Source organism: Thalassophryne amazonica, chromosome 4, assembly GCF_902500255.1.
Source record: "Thalassophryne amazonica chromosome 4, fThaAma1.1, whole genome shotgun sequence".
Lineage (NCBI taxonomy): Eukaryota > Metazoa > Chordata > Actinopteri > Batrachoidiformes > Batrachoididae > Thalassophryne > Thalassophryne amazonica.
Window position 1 is genome coordinate 82,955,954 of NC_047106.1, and position 18,163 is coordinate 82,974,116.

Here is an 18,163-nt window from a genome sequence, read left to right on the forward strand (position 1 = left end):
GCTTAAAGTGGGCAGTTCAGTCGAACGCCGACCTCCTGCCCACGGACCAAGTTTAATGCTGTTATCGACCCACAATGAAAAATAATAGTAACGCACAGTGACATGGAGAAGTAACTTAATCTGATTACTGATTTGGAAAGATTAACGCGTAGATTACTCGTTACTAAAAAAAGTGGTCAGATTAGAGTAACGCGTTACTAAGTAACGCGTTACCGGCATCACTGGTGATTGATAGTGATGCAGCGGAAAGCAACTATTCCAAATTACTTTGTTAAGGAAATAAATAGATATATGACATAAAATAAGTTGCAAATGGGTTTAATGATTATTTTTCAAATGTAGGATCAAGTCTGGTGGGAAATAAACTAATAATAGAAGCTAAATTACATACACTTGTAACTACGGTCAATAGTATTTTCCTGGATAATGTGGAAGAAGATGAAATAAGAAATATTGTAAAAAACTGTGTAAGCAAAAGATCAACTGACCATGAAGATTTAGACATGATGACTGTAAAAAGTATAATAGAAACTGTTATTGAACCATTTACTTATATTTGTAATCTGTCAACTGGGATTTTTCCAGATGAAATGAAAATTGCTAAGGTAGTCCCATTATATAAAAATGGAGACAAACATAATTTTTCTAATTATAGGCCAATATCACTGGATCAGATATACAGGAAGTAGCACAAGTGATAAATACAGAATTGGAAAAAGTTAAACATTGGTTTGATATAAACAGATTGTCACTAAATATTAATAAGACAAATTTTATATTGTTTAATGATAGAGCGAAAAAAAATAACGTGTCATTACAAATAGATGGAATGGATATACAAAGGGTAAAAGAAAAAATTTTTAGGAGTCATAATTGATGATCTTACATGGAAGTCACACATAAATTACATAAAAGGAAAATAGGGAAAGCCATTGCTGTTTTGCATAAAGTAAAATATTCATTAAATAGTTATGTTTATTAACATTATACAATTCATTGATTGTCCCATATTTAAATATTGTGTAGAAATCTGGGGATCAACATATACAACCTATCTACAACCTTTATTTATTTTGCAGAAAAGAGCTTTAAAAGTGATTAGTAACAGTGGTTTAGAGATCCATCTAATCCATTGTTTATTAAGTATAGGGTACTTAAATTTTATGATTTAGTCGATTTGAAATATTACAATGTACCAAGTTAATAAAAATACTTTACCTACAAACATTGAAATATGTTTGAAAAAAGAAGTAAGTAGTTATAAATTGAAGGAATAGCAGTCTTTAAAAAAAACAAGATTTAGAACTAAAGTAAAGAAAGGAGTATTGCAGTAAATGGTGTAAAAGTATGGAACAATCTTTTTTTTTTGACACTTAGTTTTTATTGAATTTTTCACTTAATTATACACACTCCCACAAAACAATATAACAATAAACAATATAACAGTCAGCTACTAAAATCAATTCAGTCCTATAATAAGCATTAAAAGTAAACAGGTATAAACATGATCATATTCAAAACAATTTTAACAGCAGCAATGAATTTAATATTCAGAGGGAACTTGAGACCAGCCACACATCAGTTTCCTGTAAATTTAGTCCATTTCCCCCACCTTGTTACATAAAGATCAGGCTGCAGTCTGAGCATAAATGTAATCTCTCCATCTTGTGAGTTTCTTCAATTCTTTTCAGCCAGTCCTCCAACTTTGGTGGGTCTGGCAGAAGCCATTTTTGGGTAATTGTTTTTTTTTGGCTGCAGCACCAAAAATTTTAAATAAGTATCTATCATTTATTGTCATTTCCTCAGGGAGATCTCCTAGCAATAATGTCAAAATGGGTTGCTGCAATTCTAAACCCAAAATCCGTTCTATTTCCACTATAACACCACTCCAAAATCCAGTAATTTTTGGACAGGACCAGAACATGCGAGTGTGGTTGCCTCTTTGTCCCCGCAACCTCTCCAACACTTAACAGCACCCAAGTTTCTCCCTTGTTGTTGTTTTGCAGTTATGAAAAATCGGACCAAACTTTTCCAACAAAACTCTCTCCAGTAAGTTGAGGAAGAAGCTGACATTGCAGATTCACACATATTGTCCCATTATTCATCTGAAATATCCATATTTAGTTCTTTCTCCCATCTTTTTTTAATATAATCTGTTGATTTGCAGTTGCCATTCAACAAGCCTTGATAGAGTTTAGAAATGATCGATTTACATTGATTATGGTAAGCTTGTATGACCAGATGAATTATCCCATTATTTTCTGACACCTTCACTACTTTTGAAAATTATATTGACGTAATTGTAAATACCTAAAAAAAATCTCTGTTTTCTATAATAAATTTCTGCTGCAGGTTTTGGAAACTCGGCATGCATTCTTATTAATAGTTTACAATATGCAGTTATACCTTTATATGACCAGTTTTTAAAAGCTGAATCCATTTGATTAGGTTTGAACTCTGAGTCAAATGCTGCCCATCTTAAAACTCTTATCTGGTCGCTCATATTTAGTTTTTTCACCACCCCAAACCAAGTCGATAGTGTAAAGGAAACCAGCGGATTTAACTCCTTTTGACATGCCTCTGTTAGTTTCTGATCGCCAATCAAAGCTTGTACTGGAATATTTCCACATTTTCTTTCTATTTCCTTCCATCTAGCCTCACAAGCATCGTCACACCACTGTATAACTGTTTTAAGTTGAGCCGCAAGATAGTAGTCATATAGACTTGGGAGGGAAAATCCTCCTCTTTCTTTTTTGATCATCAGTGTACTGTATTTAACTCTAGGTTTTTGTCCTTTCCAAATAAATCGGGATATTTGTTTGTCCCATTCATGAAACTGTGAGTGAGGAATTTTAACAGGCAATGACATAAATAAGTATAATAACCTAGGCATCACTGACATCTTTATCACCTTAATTCTTGCACTAAAATCAAATATATATGTTGTGTGAACTCTTCTTTAATCCTCCTAGTTACATTGTCAAAGTTTTTCCTATACAAGTCACCTGGGTTGTGGGTGAGGCACACCCCCAAATATCTAATTGCTTTCTTAGACCAGTCTACGGTGATTTTATTTTTAATCTCTTTTGAAGGGGAATAATTAAAAGTCATAATTTGGGTTTTACCTATATTTAATTTATATCCTGAGTAAGTACCAAATATGTCTAATAAGTCTAGAAGTGCCCGAATGGATTGTTCTGGATTACAGAGGTATAAAAGAACATCATCAGCGTATAACGCTATTTTGTGTTCTCTTGAATTTATTTCTATGCCTTGGATATTATTATTTCCTCTTATAGCCTGGGCTAGTGGCTCTATGTATAGGGCGAATAAACTAGGGGATAATGGACAGCCCTGACGGGTAGATCTCTCCAGTGTCCTAATACTATTAATTGAACTTTCAGAAAAACCAAATCGTTTCAAGACTAAGAATAAATATTCCCAGCTAACACAATCAAAGGCTTTTTCAGCATCTAAACTAACCAGTACTGCTTTCTCCTTTTTTGCCTGAATATTGTGAATTATATGAAGAGAACGTCTTATGTTATCTTGAGTTTGTCGGCCACTGACAAAACCGGTCTGAGCCTCCTCAATCAAGTCTGGGACAAATGAGTTCAGTCTACTGGATATTATAGACGCATATAATTTGTAATCTTGATTTAGAATTGATATTGGCCTATACGAGCTGCACAGTATTTTATCCTTACCTTCCTTTGGTATAACTGTTATAATCACCTCTGTCCATGATGGTGGTGTGGTCATTTTCACTAGCGTCCAATTCAGTGATTTTAATAATACCGGTAATAATTCTTCTTCAACGTTTTATACCACTCGGCTGGCAGGCCGTCTGTACCTGGTGTTTTATTGTTTTTTAGTTTTCTTAACATCATCTTCAGTTCCTTCATATCTATTGGTTTAGTTAAATTTTCATTCTGAGTTTCTCCAATTGATGGTAAATCTAATGAATTTAAAAATATTTTAACATCTTCTAGATTACTTTGTTCAGGTTGTGTATATAATATCTTATAATATGTTTGAAATGCTTTATCGATTCCTTCTAAATTGTTTTCTAGTTTCCCCTGTTTTGGGGTCAACTATTGCGCATACTGATTGCTGCATTTGCTTTTTACGAATTTTCCTAGCAAGTAATTTTGTTGCCTTTGGTCCTGTTTCGTAATATGTCTGTTTCAAAAATTTATATTTCTTTTCTTCCTCTTCTTTATGAATATCTAAAATTTTTGTCTTTACCTGTCGAATTAATTCAAGGGTCTGACTAGATTGATTCCTAATATGTTCACTTTCCAAGCTTTTTAATGTATTTTCCAGATCATTAAGTTGTTTTTCTTTTGCTCTCTTAATAGCTGTACTCAGTGATATAAATTTCCCTCTTATAACAGCTTTCAAAGTGTCCCATAAAATATTAGGATTGACTTGTTCATTGTCATTTAATTGCAAAAAGTTTCTATTTCTGCTTTAACCTCTTTTATAATGTTTTTATTATTTAATAAACTTGTATTAGTCTCCATATTGTCTTTTAGGTCTTTTATCCAAATGAAGCGTTAAATAGATTGGTGAATGGTCTGATATATCCCTAGTACCTATATCACAGCTTTCTATTCTATGTCTATCATTCCTGAATACCAGGAAGAGATCTATCCGTGAGTATACTGCGTGAGGGGGGAAAAGTAGGTAAAATCTTTTTCCGTTGGATGTATCTCCCGCCATACATCCAGTAAATGTAGGTCATCCAGGCCCTTCCTTCACAATTTACTTTGTGGTGTGACTAACCTCTTATTATTAAATGTATCATTTTTATTCAATTGTATTAAAGTCACCTGCGCATACTAATATACCCTGTGACTCTGAAGATATTATTTCTAGAATTTTTTCCAAAAAATGCCGATCATAGTGTGGTGGAAAATAAACGGAGAGGAGAGTAGTCAGTTTACCCTCTATCTTCCCCTGAACCAATATATACCTGCCTTCACTGTCCCGTTTTTGTTTAATAAATTCAAAATGTAGGGAATTACGTATTAGCACCGCAACCCCTCTTTTGTGACCTGATTTAAAAGAACTGTAATAAGTATTTCTAAATCCAAATTTTTTTAATTTCTCGTGTTCTATTTGGGACAAATGAGTCTCCTGGAGAAACATAATTTGAATTTTCTCCCTTTTTATTTTGGACATTACTCTACTCCTCTTAACAGGGTTGTTCATGCCGTTTATGTTCCATGAAGCTGCTCTAAAATTATTATTAGTCATACCAGTATGCCTGTTTACCTACGCCGACATCACAATAAGAACAAGAACCATTAGAACATAGAACAAATAAAAGTAAAAAAAAAAAAAGACTTCCAACCTTAGGGCTTCGTTCTGCCCTATCCACCCACTACGTCCTTTCCAACCTTGTAGGAGGAACAGTCTTATCCAAGATAGGGACTCCTTCTCCACCTGAAGCAAAGTTCCTTCTCCTTTGAGCATAACAAACAATTGTCCATTAGTCCTAATCACCATTGTAAGTCCCTTCGGCTGCTCCCTTGTTTGCACTTGGGGTCGCCACAGCAAATCCAAGGTGGATCTGCATGTTTGAATTGGCACAAGTTTTACGCCGGATGCCCTTCCCTGACGCAACTCCACATTACATGGAGAAATGTGGCAGGGGTGGGATTTGAACCCGGAACCTTCTGAACTGAAACCAAGCGCATTAACCACTTGGCCACCACAGGGAGTCAAAAGAATAAACCTCAAATTAATAAAAAAATAAATAAATAAATAAATAAATAAATAAATAATAATAATAATAATAATAATAATAATAACCAATATATATATGTGTATCTTGTATTTTTTCAGTCATGCACACGTCGCCAGTTCTGTCTTCAATTATTGAACATGTGAACGCAATAGAACATGCAGTTAGTATGTCACATTGTCCTTATCTTAAATTCAAAAGAGATGCATAAGTAAAAGTGTCTTATGTACCCTTCATGTTACAGGCCGAGTCTTCTTTAGTGAAAAAAAAAAAAAAAAAGGGCCTCATTATAAAACAAATTATACTTGCTGTCGTTGAAATTCACGGAGCTTCTCGCGGACGCGTTCGGTGTGCGAGCTGTTCACTTATTCCAGTGTGCGCCTCGGGGAAAGCGGAGGCTCATCCTCAGCACCAGAGCGCGGCACCTGCACGGAGTATCCCCTCTTCTTCATGTCCTCAGCCGCCTCTGCTGCATCCTTGTACACGCGTGGACCTTCTTCCCAATGGATCCTCATCTTAGCCGGGTACGGTGTTTGAAAACGAATCTTTTCCTCTTAAGGGTCTTCTTGATGTGTTTGTATTCTTTAAGCTTGTTGTTTACCTCCGTCGGCAAGTCGTGCGCGAATGAGATCGTGTTGCCCTCAAAGGTTATCTTTTTTTCCCATGCCGCTTTTAATATCTTCTCTTTCATGTCGTACCTGAGAAAATTAACCAGGATAGATCTTGTTATCGTGTTATCTCGGGGTTTCGGGCCAATTGACCGGTGTGCTCTCTGTATCTGCAGATCCATGTCTTCCTTCAGGGAAAGTTGTTCTTTTAAAAATGCTGTAATGAACGCTAGCATAGCGCTCCCTTCGGCCCCTTCTTTAACACCGTAAATGCGGATATTATTGCGACGAGATCTCCCTTCTAAATCAGTGACTTTGTCCTGGAGAATTTTTTGTTGTTTGAGACAATAAAGCAGTGTGTCTCTCAGATCCACGTTCACTGTCTTGAGCTCGTCCACTCGCTGTTCAGTCTCAGTGAGCCTTGTACTCTGGTTACGAATATCCGCACTGACCTCCTCCAGCTTCTGGTTCACTTCAGCCTTAAAATTGTTCAAGTCTGTCTGATATCCCTTTTCATTGCGTTTGATGTCGTTTTGCATTTCTTTTATACTGCCGCATAAGTTCTGTATGGCTTTAGCGGTAGATAGCTCGCTTCCCGCGTCTGGCTCTGCGGCCTGCATCGCGCTAGTTTGGTCCTAAGCGTTTGTAGAATTAGTCTTCTCTTGACTGTCGCTTTTTGGACCCCCTTGTCTCTTCTTTGATCTAACTCCACGCATAATATGTCATTTTGGACACATACATAATCAATTTATCGAGTTTTGTGGAGTTTTTTTTTTCACATCTGATCAGGACGACCAAAACATTAGACCGCCATCTTGAAACGCTCCACCCGGAAGTCTCTATGGAACACTCTTAATAAAGAAATTAAAGAATTAAGGTACCTTAAATTATTTTAAAAACGTATTAAATTAGATGTATTAAGTAAGTATGAAACTGTGAAATAAGTCAGTGGGCTGCAAGGAAGTCAAAAAAAAAAGGTGATCTGTTAATAATGTTTGGAGTGTTTTGAGTTTGGAATGTAACCTGTCAGAGATGTAATTTATTAATTAATGGTCATAATTATGAAATGGGTCAGTGGTATGTGACGAGTTAAAGAAATGTAGTCTGTTGAATGGTGTTGGATTATGGTGCTGGGTATTGGGTGATTGTGTTGTTGGAGGGGGAAGAAATCATAAGACTTGTTCTTCTTTCTGCTCCTTTCATTCTATTGTTGTGGTGCTTTGTTTCTGTTTTTCTGTTTTTTCTTTTAAATGAATGAAATAAATATTAAGAAAGAAAGATCTAATCACTTCTTTCCATCCATAAGCCCAACATATCTGTCAAGTTTTATCAAGAACGCTGAGTTTGACCTTGCGTTTTTAAGCTATCTTACTAACGTAGTTGAATACAGGCCAAGGCAATAACAGGAGTGTACACCTCTGTGGCATCACTAATTATGCAAGCAAAAAATGCTTTTTTGCAGCAATCATATAATAATAATAATAACCAACAAATATTCGACTTTTCCCATAGTGATATTGATGACTTCACTGAGCCTGCTGGAACTAGAAGAGGCAGCCTGCTATTACGGTTTTCCTCTACTATTTTCTTCTCTTCCATGTCTCCAAAATTATTTTTATATAATGGCCATGTGATCATTTGTAATACTTAATACTTTTACAAATCTGTAAAAAAAAAAAAAAATTCAATTTGAAAACCTATTTACTTACTATATCCAATCAGAATGAAAAGGATGAGCATGAGGTTTGTGATAATGGTTAGAACCCCCCGCCCCTTTTTTATAATTAGATTATTTGTTGTTTTAAAAAAAAATCTTTAATTAAAGAGCTGATAATACAGTGTGACATATATTGTTTTTCCTCTCAAGAGGCATTTTAAAACAGATATTTCACACACACACATACACCACACACGGAATGTGTTCAACAAACATACTGTTGTGTGTGGGCTGCCAGAAGAGGAGGTACTGCTGGCCCACCATCAGAGGGCGCCCTGCCTGAAGTGCGGGCTTCAGGCACGAGAGGGCGCTGCCGCCATGGACGCAGCCGGGGGTGACAGCTGTCACTCATTACCTCTTGACAGCTGTCACCCATCTACTCAACGTCCTCTCACTCCATAAAGACCAGACGTCATCTCCACCTCGTTGCTGAGATATCATACTTCATTGGAGGTAATATCCTCAGCCTTTTTGGTATTTTTCTAAATCTTTCTATTGTGAGTGTTTGCAGGAGTACCGGTCCTAGTTTGTGGAGGCTGTGCAGGACGGCACTCTTTTTCCTCTGAGGGATCGCTGCAGCACGTATTGAGTGAGAGGTGGAGGTGGCATTCCCACCGCTGTTGTTACTGGGTGTACACACACCCACACTTGACTGTCTTTGTTCTCGCCAGCAGTACCAGATCCGACAGTCAGGGACGGTGATCACCTGGGAATTCGGGACTTGGCGGCTCCAGTATTCACCAGGTTCTGTGGTGGCGGAAATCGTGTGGTTCCGGCTCTTCTCAGGACAGATGTCTTCTATCCTCGAGCCTGCCCACACGTCACCTTGTGGATTGACTGTAATTATATTCTGAGATTGTCTGTATGTTCGTTGTGCACATTTCACAACATTAAATTGTTACCTTTTGGCTCATCTATTGGCCGTTCATTTGCGCCCCCTGTTTGGGTCCGTGTCACTACACTTTCACAACACATACTTTGGAAACATATAAAGAAGGGAATAACTCACAGTGTAGGCCATGTCCGAGATGTAGGCATTGATGCCAGTGGACCTGTGCAAGTTTGCATCATGTGAAACCACCACTTGTCCATCTTTTGTCAGGCGACAGTCCAACTCCAGCATGTCTGTGCCAAGATCCACAGCACTGCATCAATCAGCACACATATATATTACCTTACATGTGACACTCGCCAAAGCATTTTTTGAAAACAAATAGTCATCAATGACTCTTACATCAGCATTACAGATTTTGGTGTTTCAAAAGCGGCTGTCTTTGGTTCGTCACACCCAACTTAACACCATATTACAGTGCAGGCAGCAAGCAACATTTTGTTAATAATTGCCGTACTTTAGGCGCTGGGTCTGAGCACGGTTTGAAAAAAATAAACACCCAAGCTTTTAAACAACGGCATATGTGAGGGGTTTTTAATGGAAAAGCATTGCAATCAGATGGCACATTTTGTCCGATGTGAGCTAAAATCCGTTATACAAAATCCAGTATATACAGTGTTTATTACATGGAAAACAAGGTTCTCGCCAGTGCAGTTGAGCATAGGGGCCCCTATGCTGTGATTTGGATCCCCTATGCTATAATGTAACCAGCTTGGGGGGGCTATTCTGTTTTGTTTTTTCTTTTTAAAAGACATGTCGCATGTTATTTAACGTTCCCATTAGCGACACAAAGAGGCCCTCAAAATGCAGGAAATACTGTTTCAAAGGGTTATAAATTTCAAAATTTTCTCGGGAGATGCCCTGAACCCTCCTACAATACTCGCGCCTGCAACGCTCGTCACGTGGGTATGCCCCACTAAGTTCCCCCTTATGCTGTGAAGGCCACTCCGTTTGAGAGACGCAACCTGGTGGTATAGGAGTTACGTCGGGAAGAGGAAAGTAGGAAGGTGTGCACAAGCTGTGGTGCAGGCAAAGCAAGGGCAATGGATGGCATGGAAAGGAACGGAGAAGAGGAAGATCTCCTGGAAAGAGCTGTGGGAGATGGAGGCATTTAAGGACAGCTTTACCATCAGGGCTACCTACGATGTCCTGCCTTCTCCAGCAAACCTAAGCCAGTGGTATGGCAAAGACACATCTTGGTGGGATGCAAGACCAGCCTTAACCAAGGCCGCTACATCTGGCGGCACAACCAGGTGCTAAAATGTCCTGCAGCACTTGCAGCAGTGCTGGAAAGTTGACGGACAAGAGTGAATGCCCTTCCTCCACCGCCATCCCATTGGCAATTAGCACCATTTGTCTGAGAGGGTGAGGGGCAAGCTAGCATCGCCACCATAAGTCTAGATACTGGTCAGCTGGGGAGAGCACGGGACGGGAAGCTGCAGGGAGACTTGGGCAAGAAACTCTGCTTTCCAGCTGAGATCGCAGTTACCAACTTGAGACCAGGCCTTGTTCTGTGGTCAACCTTGCTCAAGTTCGTTACACCACTGAGCTCACGGTGCCCTGGGAGAGTGCAGTGGAGGAGGCCTACAAATGAAAGAAGCTGAGGTATACAGAACTTGCAGCCGACGCGCAACAACATGGCTGGAAAGCAAGGATATGCCCAGTGGAAGTAGGCTGCAGAGGGTTCTTAGCCACCTCAACATCCAGGCTTTTCAGGGAGATGGGAGTGCGAGGGAAGGCCCACTGGCAGGCAGACAAAGACCTCTCTAGGACTGCTGAGAAGGGGAGCCAGTGACTGTGGATGAAGAGAAGGACTGTCTGGGCCTTCAGGTGAGTTGATAGCATCTAGGGTGTGAACCTGGGATGTTGGGATTCAGGTTTTTCATTCTGAAAGGTGATTACTCACTGCTTGAAAGCAGTCATGGTGTTTTCCAGGTGTTCACCTGCTCCTGCAATGCAAAAAAAGAAAGAAAGAACAAACAAACTGTACAGTAAAGACCATGCATCTTTTTTCTTCTTTAATTTCTCTGTAATTCAGGGTGTTTAAGTAATATAGTCGTACAACCCCAATTCCAATGACATTGGGACGTTGTGTAAAATGTAAATAAAAACAGAATACAATGATTTGCAAATCCTCTTCAACCTATATGCAATTGAATACACCACAAAGACAAAATATTTAATGTTCAAACTGATAAACTTTATTGTTTTTGCACAAATATTTGATCATTTTGAAATGGATGCCTGCAACACGTTTCAAAAAAGCTGGGACAGTGGTATGTTTATCACTGTGTTACATCACCTTTCCTTCTAACAACACTCAATAAGCGTTTGAGAACTGGGGACACTAATTGTGGAAACTTTGTAGGTGGACTTCTTTCCCATTCTTGCTGATGTACGACTTCAGTGTTCAACAGTCCGGGGTCGCCATTGTCATATTTTGCGCTTCATAATGCCCACACATTTTCAAAGGGCGACAGGTCTGGACTGCAGGCAGGCCAGTCTAGTACCCGCACTCTTTACTACGAAGCCACGCTGTTGTAATACGTGCAGAATGTGGCTTGGCATTGTTTGCTGACATAAGCAGGGACATCCCTGAAAAAGATGTTGCTTGGATGACAGGATGTGTTGCTCCAGAACCTGGATGTACCTTTCAGAATTGTTGGTGCCATCACAGATGTGTAAGCTGCCCATGCCATGGGCACTAACACACCCCCATACCATCACAGATGCTGGCTTTGGAACTTTGTGCGGGTAACAATCTGGATGGTCTTTTTCCTCTTTGTCCAGAGGACACGACCTCCATGATGTTAAAAAAACAATTTGAAACGTGGGCTCATCGGACCACAGCACACTTTTCCACTTTGTGTCTGTCCATTTCAAATGAGCTCGGGCCCCAGAGAAGACGGCAGCCCACGCGGTAAGATCCTTTACACAATGATGTCGGTTTTTTTAATGCAATGCCGCCTGAGGGATCGAAGTTCATGGGCATTAATGTTGGCTTTTGGCCTTGCCACTTACATGTAGAAAGTTCTCCATATTCTCTGAATCTTCTGATTATATTATGGACTGTAGATGATGGAATCAATAATTCCTTGCAACAAACGTTGAGAAACATTGGTTCTTAAACTGTTGGACTATTTTTTCATGCAGTTGTTGTTCACAAAGTGGGTGATCCTCGCCCCGTCTTTGCTTGTGAATGACTGAGCCTTTTGGGGATGCTCCTTTTATACCCAATCATGACACTCACCTGTTTCCAATTAGGTGTTCTTTGAACATTCATCAACTTACCCAGTCTTTTGTTGCTACGTCCCTACTTTTTTGAAATGTGCTACAGGCATCCATTCAAAATGAGGCAAATATTTGCCAAAAACAAGTTCATCAGTTTGAATATTAATATCTTGTCTTTGTGGTGTATTCAATTGAATATAGGTTGAAGGAGGATTTGCAAATCATTGTATTCTGTTTTATTTACATTTTACACAACGTCCCAACGTCATTGGAACTGGGGTTGTGTGTAGGTTGGTAGGTGATCTGGTTTGAAGGATAATAGGTGCTGTCAAAATCAGCAATTCAATATCTGACATTACCCAAAACCTACATTTTATGAAAAGTTAATTACATCATCTTTTACACATCATGTGGACACAATAAATAACAAGATGCTGGCATTCACAGCCATACTATATGAGTGTGCATGCATGCACACAAACACAACCAAAACATTCACCACACCCTGGTGACTACCAACCACCATGTGGCACTGTGTGATGTATTTGTGGTGGATAGTGGCAAAGTGCGTGGCAGGTGCTACTCGTTGGCTCGAAACACCATAACCACACCATTTGTGTGAAGTTCCAAACATGATAAATACTGAATTCAAACTGAGTATCACTACTGACTCTTACCTCCACGATGAGAAATGTGCCTACTGACGAAAGTCTCTCGTTTCTTTCGGTGCAAAAAGAGTTGGATATTTCAGCAGCAGTGCAGAGGTGAGCACATAGCCTGTTACTGAAGACATGATGCACACTGCTGCATACATCTCCTCCCGTCAGTCTACTGGTGCTATACAACAACCACAATCAACACAACAAACTAATTATTATTTTCAACTATAGATTAATCTGTCAGTTATTTTCATGAACAATGAATTATTCTATTTATTTTTAGCTTAATTAACAAGACCACTGTGAAGTTAAAAACTATGGGCATCGTAGTCAAGCAACAACAAGACAGCTTTATAAAAAAAAAAAATCAAAATCAAAATACAAGCTGTCATTAACTAACACACACACACATCATTATCATCACTTTACAGTCATTTTCTTTATACAAATCATAATATGGATACATGACCATTCCCAAGTCACTGAATACTTCTTGGACATCATTTACATAAGTTCGAGCCCCCATGGCACTTGATTGGAATAAGTAGGTTTCGTGAATGAACAAATAAATAAATGCAAACATAATGGTACTGTTTTCATTTAGTTCTCTCTCATCTCTCTCTCTCTCGGTTCCTGTAAAGAATCAATAAGAAATTATTTGAGCACTGACATCAATAGCCTTTTTGCTTAACATGCCCTGATCGGCTCCTCATTACGCCGGAGCAGCCATTGATTGAGGGTGTGAATTGGGAAAATGAGCATTTCACTTCGTTGATTGCAGGCCCACCGCTTCAAATAGCGAAGCAGCACTGGATCCAATCTGCAGCTACACTTCTAAATAAAACAAAAGCTGTTTAAACAGCAACTATTTTATTTTAAAAAGCCGTTTCATTTTATATTTCAACATTAAATTAGGGCTGCAGCTATCGAATATTTTTGGAATCGAATATTCTATCGATTATTCGGATAAAAAGTACCTTTGTGTTTTAAAACAATATCGGTAGTGGCAGGGCTCTCCCTAAAGCAGTGGCACAATGTTTCTGTGCCATCATGCAGATTTTTAAGTTTAGGGTGTTCCCTCTCTCTGTTTTGCAGGGTTATTAATTTTTTCATATTAAGAGTTTTAGAGCTTTGCCAAACCATAAGCCCAGGCAGTCTGTGAAATCTTCAGTCTGCGGACAGTGCATTCTTTTTTCCTTCTTATTGCATATTTCATTTGCACTTTTTATTACTGTGATTTATTCAGTGTTAGTGTATATTTAACAAAGTGGCTACGAGTACGTACATCCGTATCTTCTGCGGGACTGCTAAAGGTACGGACCGAGGTTCACTGAGTGGATGTACGTGACACCGGTGGGAAATATACACGTGGAACACGCGATGAAGCTCTTAACAGACACAGAATATTTTACATCCACTATGGTTCAGCTGAACTGTGCTGTTTCTTTTTTCTCCCTTGTTTCAGAAGCCATAACTGGCAACTGTCAGCTGTAAGCTCGCCGTCATGCTGATAATCATTCGAGTAAATTTGTTTAATGAAGCTGCTGTAATTTAAGAAATTCATCAAGTTCAAAGCGCTGTTTTCTAAGGGAGGCAGAAAGAATTGTACGTGACACCGGACCTTTAGCCGCATATGGTACGGGTACTGACATATTTGCGCATTCTGACTGGTCGGTAAGACACCCTCCGTGTCTTTAGAACAGTCGCTGTAGATACGGTCCGTACCCGTAGCCACTGCCTATATTGAGTGTACCTCAAACCAAAGTCAAATTCTTTGTTTTCTGTGGATACTTGGCGAATAACAGAGCCTTTGAAAATGGCTGTGGATTGCATTTCCACAAAAGCTGCCTAAAAACTGATGCTTAATAAACACTCTTACCAAATCTGAATTAGAGCTTTACTTTAATCATTAACATGACTCATTTAAAGTGCGTGTCCTTCGCTTCATCTGCGGAGGTGGAGAACGGCCAGTGGAGCAAAACGTCTATTTTTAAATATATCAAACATACTGCTTCACTTTAAATGCGCAATAAGTCCATTTCAGACGATCCGCGCGGACCCTTTCTCTTAAAAGGCTTTACTTTACTCAGTGTGTGGCTTTGCAAACTTGCAGCATCGCCTGCTACATTGAGTAGCGCTACGTCTCTACAGCTTTAAAACGAAGCCTCGAGGCAAAGATTTTGGCTCGAACATTTTTTGTAATCGAATTATTAAAATTACTCGATGAATCGTTTCAGCCCTACATTAAATGAATGAGTCATTAAACATGTCCATGAACTCAAAGTTCAGTCAAAAAGACATTTGCAGAAGTAGAAGAAACCCTGCCCCTATTGGGCACAATTTTAAAACATTCACAATCACTAGTCAATTCATATTTTAGAAATTACTTTTGTTCTGATCACAACACTAAACACAATCACATACTGTGAGGAAGTAATTAAAAGGTGAAAAGACTAAAAAAAAAAAGATTTCATCATGATGTTTATGTGACATTGAGAAATCCTAATTAACCAACACTCTGCAGTCATTGTTTACATCATCTCCTGTTGTGTTTGATAAGAAATATTTGTATTTATTTATGGTGTCCTTTTTCCTGGTTGAAATACAGATATGAATGAATGAATCTACCATGTACAGATGAATTTTCATGCTATTTTATTGTCTAACAATAAATGTCCAAGGTTCCTTGTAATGTTAATCAGAAATCATCTCATGTGAATCAACAGGTAAGTTATGTTTTAACTTACAGATGAACATCCATCCATCATCTTCTACCACTTAGTCCAATTAAGGGTCGCGGGGGGCTGGAGCCTATCCAGCCGTCATAGGGCGTGAGGCGGGGTATACCCAGGACAGGACGCCAGTCTGTCGCAGGGCCACAAATAGACAACAAACACAGACACACCCACACGCACACCTAAGGACAATTTTAAAGATTCCAATCCACCTAACCTGCATGTCTTTGGATGTGGGAGGAAACCGGAGCACCCAGAGGAAACCCAGGCAAACACGGGAGAACATGCAAACTCCACACAGAAAGGTCACGGGAATTGAACCCATGACCTTCTCGCTGTGAGGCAACAGTGCTAACCACTAATCCACTGTGCCGCAGATGAACAAAGATTTCTAAAATCTATCTTTTTGTACCATTTTAATTAAGCCCTGGTCACACCGAATAATGAGCCACGTAGAATGCTTTTTATGTACAAGTGGAGTTATTCAAGGAACATGGGAGAATAGTGGCTCTTAGAGGCTCATGATTATTCAACTAATGAGACTCATCTCTGAGCATGGCGCTAATTTCAAGAAGTTTCAAATTGAGCAAAAATAGCACGGGGTGATTTGTGTACGAGGTTACTACAAGGATAAACAACGATGTAGAGGCACTTCAGCAGCGAGTATGAGGCTGTTAGAAGCTCATTATCCAAGTACCTGGCAGCTATGAGGATAGGACAGACTACCTGCAACAGAGCAGGTTCCACTCTAAGAAATCCCTTGTAGCCTTTTTTAACATCTGTTTTCCTGCAGTTCCTTCAGAAGAACATGATATATGTGTCTCATTATTTAAAAAAAAAAAAAATCATCAATTTCTGACAAATCCATACATGGCTCATTATTCACAGCTTTATTAGCCTGTGTGACCAGGGCTTTATAAGTGTTGTAATGTAAGAAACATTTTTTTGTTGTTGTTGTTTTTATTTTATTTTTTGCAGTAATCAGAAATTAATCTTGAGGTAAGACAAGTTTCATGAAATCGGAAGAAATTGCCAATTTGCCATATTTGGCCTCTTCGTGAAGTGGTCCAACAAAACGGTGGAAAAAGGGTCATACCAAAACTAACCATAAACTCTCTTTGCCACTGAAACTAGAGATACTGAGTGGCAATATGAGCCATATTTCATCATTTTGACTTAGGGCGCATGGGGAAATCACTGTGCGAAAAAGTGTAATTTCACATTTTAGCGACAAAAGCGCTCCAATACTTGTGCACCCAAAGTCAGCCGCCAAAATTTTCATCAAAGTAAGAGGTCCTAATCTATCATTATATGAATAAATGTCCTTGGCAGACTAAGGGCGCAGGCCACACCGCCCCTGTGAAAATGTGCACAATTACAACAAAAAGCAATTTGCAGCGCAACCTGTGGGCTGTGCCTTGAGTCAGCTGCCAAAATTTTCACGTTTTTGGAGTCCATACCCGACAGACTAATGAAAATAATTTTGGCTCACTCAGGGCGCATGGAAATATGAGCATTCGAAAAACCTAAATTTTGTGATTTTGCCATTTTGACCCCAAATTTCCAGGACTCCCTAAAAAAAGCAGACCCTATCAAGGATACAAAATGTGATTTCTGTTCTTTCCCTAATGTATATCTACCCATAAAAAATTTGGGGGACAAATCTGATGAATCACCCTCTAATAGAAAACCTGCCTGACTCTTATAAAACTCTCTTAAGTCTTTAAACCACCAGATATTTTCCTTCTTAATTACTTGAATATATGCTACCTTTTAACTAGGTTATAATCAGCTACATTACAGTGTTAATTGGCATTAATGTGTTTGATATAAAATGTACAGTAATAAATACAATATGCTTTAGAATCTCTGTGGTCACTAGAAAACTACACCACTGTATATATTATTATTATTATTATTGTTGTGTTGTTGCTGTTGTTTAACGGCTACGTAATCAGTTCCTTTCCATTTCTCCGTGCATGAAACTGATCAGAGTCAGCTCTGTGAGTTCATTCACCTGCTGAAGAGCACTGGTTTAATCAATTAAAATAACTTCGACTGATGAAAAATAATAGTCTGTGAATCATAAACCAGCAGCGTTGTCTGTTCTTATATTGGTATTGGGAATCTCTCGGGATGGCATTTCCTAAATGACACGTACAGCTGACAGGCTAACGTTAGCCCACTGTAGTGTCAGCTGAGTTTACAGCATATCATCTTACCTTGTCATCAAATTGCTTTCCTTCCCCTCCAGTGTCTTGAATAAACTCCAGAATGAATTACGTCGATACACCCTAACAAGTTTAGTGACCTGCCGCTGTGTGCCTTCTGCACATGCGCCAAAACGCTAAGCATCCACAAATATTTGGAGCTTGGACTAACTTCTTCTTCTGTCAGATTTATTGATGGTTTGCAAACCGACAAGGTGCATGACCGCCACCAACTGGTTGGGTGTGGAGCATTGAGTCTGATGTATGCTGTCTCTTATCTCTCCATGTCCTTATTAAATTACAGTGCACCCGGAAAATATTCACAACGCTTCACTTTGTCAAAATTTTAGGTTACAGCC

At 38.9% G+C, this 18,163-nt stretch overlaps 1 long non-coding RNA gene across 1 annotated transcript; it reads right to left on the reverse strand.

Moving 5' to 3' along the window:
• Positions 1-9,089: 9,089 nt before the first annotated feature.
• On the reverse strand, positions 9,090-17,951 carry LOC117509208. The gene is made up of 4 exons (XR_004560313.1): positions 17,817-17,951; positions 12,878-13,037; positions 10,876-10,918; positions 9,090-9,222 (listed from the first exon to the last, which is right to left on the reverse strand). It is a non-coding gene; the product is annotated as an uncharacterized LOC117509208 (long non-coding RNA).
• Positions 17,952-18,163: the final 212 nt, after the last annotated feature.